Genomic DNA, 6,359 nt, shown 5'->3' with positions numbered 1-6,359 from the left:
TGAGTTGATTACCATGCTGCTCTTGGTCCACCGAAGGTGTGAGATGCCCATGTCTGCACACTGCAGCCTCCTTTGATACCAAACACAGGATCAGGAAAACAATTCCCTGGTATTTTTAGAGAACTCCCTGCAAGAGGATTGCCTGACAAGGGCTTTTCAATCTGGCTATGGAAGGGCTCTTTACAGTCTCTTGATTAAATGAATTGTCTCCTCAAGTAACTGATGCCACTGAATCAGCTTCCAGCTCCACGATGGTGAATGCCTGATTCTGCTTACTGGGCTGTTGCAGGATTTTTAGAGGGGTCATACCCGTAAGTGTCATTTAATGCCAGTTGGGCAGTGACTGCTCCATTCCCCTGGAAAATGCCAAGGCTGCCCTAACAAGGTAAATGGCATAAGTCCCAGAAAAGACTATGGATAGTCACAGTCATATTTTTGCCTTTGTTAAATAGTGTCAAGTACCCAGCAGCTTCTGGTTCTGTCTGACTAAATTCTGGCAGCCTCAACATCAGCTTGTCTTTGACCCTTGGATGACATCACCCAAAGATAAAGCAATGGGCTAAATGACTTGGGAGCTTTTAGAACAGTGTTCAGAGAAGCGTCTTCCACTGCAAAGCAGAAAAGGCATAAATAATTTAAAGACAGCGCTTTTACTCAACTACTCCTCTTTGCTTACAAAGAAAGTCCTGGAATTTCAGGCATGAAAATAAACATACTGAGGTGAATGGTAATGCCAGCCAATGTAAAACATGTTAAAGCATAGAGGATGTAACTTTCCTTAACTTGATAGTTATATAATGAGACAACATTAACAAAATCTCTTTTGAGTTGCCATGCTGATAACTAGAGATGAAACATCATATTCTGGGAAGAATTAAGGACTAAATAGTCTCTGCTTTCTAGACCATGAGAAAAATTTGGGCAAGTTTGAAAAGTTATACCCTAGAGACAACATTCAAGCCTGGGCCATTCTTGCTGTGTGCATATACATAACAACATCAGAAGCTGCCAGCTTTGCCCCAAAAAGGAAACAAACCTCTGGTATGTTACAGAGCAGACAGGAGTGTAAGAATCCCCTGATTTAGCCCTAGCCTGCAAAATATGGATCTAGATATTACAGTAATTTTGTTACTATGCTTTAAAGGTATTGAATTGTGTTGCAGTGCATATCTGTTAATCTCAAGGTGCCTCGAGAATGGCTCAATGGAGAGGCTTTCCTGGTGCTTCAGATCTGAGTCATCCACTGGGTTACAGAAGACAAAAGTAATTAATCAATTCATTTCTCCTATGACATGAGCTTTTAGGTTTGTGTGGCTAAGATATCTTGAAGCTTTGATTATTAGTTTAATCTTTCAAAAGTAATTTCTACAAATAAATTTCAAATGTCAAATATATTTTATTGTCTGGAATCAGCGTAGAGAAGGAAGGGCTGAGAAAAGCGATTCGGCATCATTCCTTATTGGAGAGAAAATGAAGGAGAAACTCCTTCAAGAAGAGAGAGAATGAAAAGAAAGCAGAGGGGAAATATCAGGAGCTAATTTGTAGACACTCCCCCAAAAGGTCATGAGAGGCAGTGGAAGGAATGAAACTGGTGATGGAAATCAGCATCAGAGGCAAACATCCCAAAAATGCAATCTTCAAAAAAGCAGCAGGCAATCAGGCAGGGGTGCTGTGAGAATCCACAATGCTCACGTCAGCACTAACCTACAGCAGCCACCAGCTCTGGTCCCTGTCACACCCAGGCAACACCCCTGCTTCAGGAAACTGCACTCAGGGGTCAGAAACTTGCACATAACACCAAGAGCCCACCTAAAAAGAGAAAACCCTGGCACCCATTTTCCATGGTCCCAGGCTGGGATGCAGTGACTCACTGCATTGTCCATGTGCAAAGCAAGGTGAGAGCCTGAGATGAACCAATTTCCTTGAACCAAGTAAAATGCTGCTGAAAAAATAATTCTCAGGCATAAAAATAGAGGGATCAGAAAACAGAAAAACTCTAAATCTAAAAATTATATGTATTGTTGGCACTAATTGCTAAAATTACTCTTTGTTACCAGTTTTGGAAATAGTTCTTATTCTTGCTGCATTAACAAAGGAAGGATCAAAGACATAGAAAACTACAGTGCTGCTGGCTGTCCTAAGGCAATGTGAAGTTGTTAAATCACAGATTACAAATACACACAGGGGCTCATTTTTTAGATAAACACTTTGGACTTAAGCTGACTTTTTGCTTAAAAATACTGCGTGGAATAACTTCTGCACTTGATTTTATCTGTTGCACAAGTAGACTTAAAGCCTCTCCATTTCATGCCCACCAATGGAATTGGAATAAGATCGAGAGTTTTGGCTACCCTGGCTTTTCTATTTCAAACCTGATAACTTTAAGTTGTGGTATTACACTAAGAATAGAAATAATTTCTCCCTCTGCCTTATTTTGGTTGTTCTGGGACACATTCTGCCCTGTATTGATAAGAGTTTAAAAATAAGTCTAGTCAAACATAAAAATATTTTTGTGAGAAGAAAGTGCACACTTCTTTTACAGAGAATGTGAATATTAGTGTCCTTTAGAAAACAAATAAGTTCAAAGGTTTAGAGGGGTAAATATTTTTTCTCATGTTAATTCCATATTTCACTTTTCCAGCCAGGCCTCCATCAGCATTAAAGCTTTAAACTCCATCTCTTACAGCAGGCACAGGCCCACCTTCCCCAAGTTCTAATGATAGCTTTGAGCTAAAATTTCTTTGTGTGACTTATCTGCATGGACAACATTAAAGCCTTCAGGCACCATGTGGATCAATACATTTGGAAAAGCCTCCCAAGACTCTGTCCCTTTGGCACAGCAGATCAGGGAAGAGTGCTGGAGTGCATCAGCAGGGAAGGAGGTGGAAGGGGGGGCTTCAATATGAAAACCAGGAATACTTAAACAATATTTTTCTTACTATGCTTAGTATGATGGGAATGTAATGACAACAGTGAGGATAAACCTTGTTAGGTAACGCTGGCTTTGATTCTGGTTCATCTGCTGGGTGGAGGATGCCTGGAGCTGCTCTAAGCACGGCTCTGTCCAGCAGGGTGCTGGAGGCAGCTGGGGTCAGGTTCACCTGTGGTTTGTGGCACTGCTCAAGGGATAATGCTGCCAGTGCCTTTCTGTGCCAGGTTAAGAGCTCTTGCCAGGCCCCTAGGGGTAACCATGCCCTTGTGCAGCAAGCGGGTTCACGCTCGCTGTTTGCTGATCCAGCTGAAAGTTGGCTCTGCAGGGAAAACCATGCGGAATGCTTGAGCAGACATGAGCCAGGAGGCAGGAACACGTGGCTCACAGAGAGGAGCCACGAGCCCTGTGCTCTGCTGGGTTCAGTTTCACTTTGGCCCGAGCAAATCCAGGCAGCCCACAGACAGGTCTCACTGTCAGGCCAGTGAGAGCAACACCATGGCGTAGGGAATCTGTGTTTCTCACCCACAGGATTTATTTTGCAGGTACTGGGGGGTACAACCAGCCTTCTGATCCAAGTGCCCAAGGATTGGTATTCCTCAGGAGACACGCCGTGGTGCAACTTCTGGCAACCTCGGGGGCATTGAGGCAATGTGGAGCTCAGCACCAGTGTTGACAGTGTGCAAGGACCTCAAGGAAGAAGGTACATGTACACACACACACACAGTCACTGTTAAGGTTTCCTCTAGTGTGCTATGGAAGGCTCCAGCCTGTGTGATCTTAAAGAAAGGTATGTGTATTATCATGTCTGGGCGATTCTAAAGAAATGTGCGTACTTATCATATTTGGCTACACCTGGCAGTCAAATCACGGTCACGTGCTCAAAAATGAACATTCACTTTTTATGTGGTTTCGGGGAGCCAGCTTTCTTCACCTGCTTCGCAGGGCACAAACAACGGGCAAGAAAACGAACAGCCCGTTACCGGGCGGCTCGGCCAACAAACCCATCCGGTGCCTCGCAGTTAAGCGCTGCGAGGACAAGGGCGAGCGGCAGGTGCCGCGGGCGCGCAGGCGCTAGCTCCGCCAGCCGCTGCCGGGCGAGCAGCACCCCTTCTCCCGACGTAACGGGCAGCCAACCGTGCCGGGGGCGGGATCCATTAGCGAGAGTCCAATTTCGGGGCCGTGTGCCCACCAGCCCCGCAAGGTACCGGCTGCGGCCACGCCCGCGGCCCCCCGCGCGCCGTGCACATCTGGCGGCTCCAGCTGTGCCCGCGCCTGCGCGCGCCGCGGAGGGGCGGGCGCGGCTCCCCGCACACACACACGGGGCAGGCGCCGCCCCTCGCCATTGGCGGAGCCGTGCCTCGGTCCCGCCCCCGCGGGGGGCGGACGGCTCCGCCATTGGCCGCGCGGGCCGGCGTCGCCTCTCGGTTGGCTGCGGCGGCGCCGTGGGCGGGGCCGAGCCTTCACCGTGAGGTGCGGGAGGGCCCGGGCTGCTGCCGCCGCCGCCGGTTCCGGGTCCGCGGGGGAGAAGCCGCGGAGGGCGATGGCGTAAGTGCGGGGGGGTGCCGGGACGGGGCTACGCTCCGCTCCCCACCGGGATGAGCCCGGCGCGCAGGGGTCGGCCCCGCCGCTCGCCCTGGGCCTGCCGGGAGCACGCAGCCGCCCCAGCGCCGGGAGGAGCCGCGGTTCGGTGCGGGGCTCTGCCGGGCCGGGACGGGGAGGAGGCCTGGTGCCTATCTTTCTACGCCGCAGGGCGGTGTGGTGATCCCCGGGTGCTGGTCCCGCCGTGCTTCCCGTGGTCCTGGCCGCTCCGCGGGGGAGCGGTGCCAGGAGAAGCCCCTCCGGTGTCGAGGATTCAGTGTTTTCCCTTTGGCGTGGGTTAACGCCGTGCAGAAAGGCTGTGAGGCCGAGGGGGCGGGAGCTCAGGCGCCTCCGGTTGTGCTCGGCCTGCGAGGGAAGTTTCCCTGTGCTGGTCCCTGGGCGGTGAAAGGCGATGTCTGCCAGTGCTTCTGGTCCTGAGCGGTTTTAACACACACGCAGTGATTTAACACGACGTGCACCTGCTTTTTGGTGTGTCTGGAGCTGTTGTGGTGATGATACATAATGATGTTATGCTAACGTGCTTGCACTTTCCATTGTCAATAAAAAACCCGATGTAGTTACCAGTTTAATATGTACATAACAGACACAATATGTAACATAACATTGACACGGTGGAGGTGTTTTTTGGAGGTAGCAACTATCTCAATCACAAACTCTGTCTGGACTTGTTTCCCATCCTAAGACACATCTCTGCAGCAGCCTTCACTCAACTTTGTCAAAACTTCCCAAGTTGGCAGTTTGCTGCAACGTGTAACTTTATTAGGTTTAATATGGAAAAGGCCACAGTAGTTGCCATGTGAGTTCTTCTGTTGTGTCACTTAATCCAGTAATTCTGCTCTTCTGGCTTGTTCTTTTTATTGCGGCTGTGCAGTGGTTCCCGCCCCCCCCACCTTTTTATGTGTAGTGAGCAGCTAAACATTGGGGCCAGAAATTTTGGCAACTGAGAAGAAAAACTGTAGTGGAGGAGGGAGTATTCCTCTTGTTTGTTAAAGTATGTTAATAGGTTATTCAAACAGCCATTGATAAAAACAGTATTGAGCATCCACTTAGGCAGTTGGCTCTGACTGGATGTTCGGGATGTTTGTTTAGGGTCATGGCCTGAATTTGCACATTCTGACAGTGATCATGAGTAGGTTTTGCTCATAATGGATCGTCTGGGCTCATTGTGTGAAAGTATGGATGCATTTATGGAGAGCTCTTACCCTTTTCGTGGTGTGCTGAAGTCACTCACCCTTTTGGGAATGCTGTTAGAGAACTTTGGCATGTGAAATGTGCATCAGCTGCTGTTTGGTGATTGCTCTTTTGCACCATTTTATCCTGTGGGAAATAGGCAAGAGGTTAGTTAATGTGTTTAGTTAGCAGCCTGCAGAGTTATCCTGTGTTTACTGTAATAACTTCTCCTAGTCACTTCTTACCTCCTCACATAACTTATTCTAGCAGTTGCTGCTGCACCAAAATATTTGTGGTGACTCCAGGCTAGGGTGAACCTACAGGGAGTTCCCTTAAGGGTGGTGATGGTGTATGTAGGTACAAGACTCCCTCTTTCCCCAAATTGTGGTGATGTGTCAAAACAGAAATTTAGAGGAAGTATACTTCTGGAAAAATTCATAGGTATGGAGTAGATGACTTAGTTTCATAGAGTACTTCAAAGGTACAGTGCTGTACTCAAATTAAAAAAGGGGAGGGGAAAAAAAGTTATTCCCTTGTTGTTAAGACGAACAACAAAGGCCCCAAAGGCAATATTTTTATTTTTCTCTCTAAGTTGAGGAGTGTGCATGATGGAAATTCTTAATTATTTCTATTGTTGTAAGCCTTTAGGTTCCACTAT

General features: G+C 48.0%; 1 protein-coding gene across 10 annotated transcripts in view; it reads left to right on the top strand.

Annotated features, from left to right (window-relative positions):
• Nucleotides 1-4,317: 4,317 nt before the first annotated feature.
• BLTP1 (bridge-like lipid transfer protein family member 1) overlaps nucleotides 4,318-6,359 on the top strand; it is an 86,866-nt gene continuing 84,824 nt past the window's right edge. For all 10 annotated transcript variants that reach the window (XM_068187940.1, XM_068187941.1, XM_068187946.1 and 7 more), the window contains exon 1: nucleotides 4,318-4,477. The gene's annotated coding sequence lies outside the window, so the exon portion shown is untranslated. The remainder of the gene's footprint in view (nucleotides 4,478-6,359) is intronic.

Source organism: Anomalospiza imberbis, chromosome 4 (genome assembly GCF_031753505.1).
Source record: "Anomalospiza imberbis isolate Cuckoo-Finch-1a 21T00152 chromosome 4, ASM3175350v1, whole genome shotgun sequence".
In the NCBI taxonomy this organism is placed as follows: domain Eukaryota; kingdom Metazoa; phylum Chordata; class Aves; order Passeriformes; family Viduidae; genus Anomalospiza; species Anomalospiza imberbis.
Note: the sequence above shows the minus strand (reverse complement) of the source record. Positions and strands in the feature narration are given on the sequence as shown.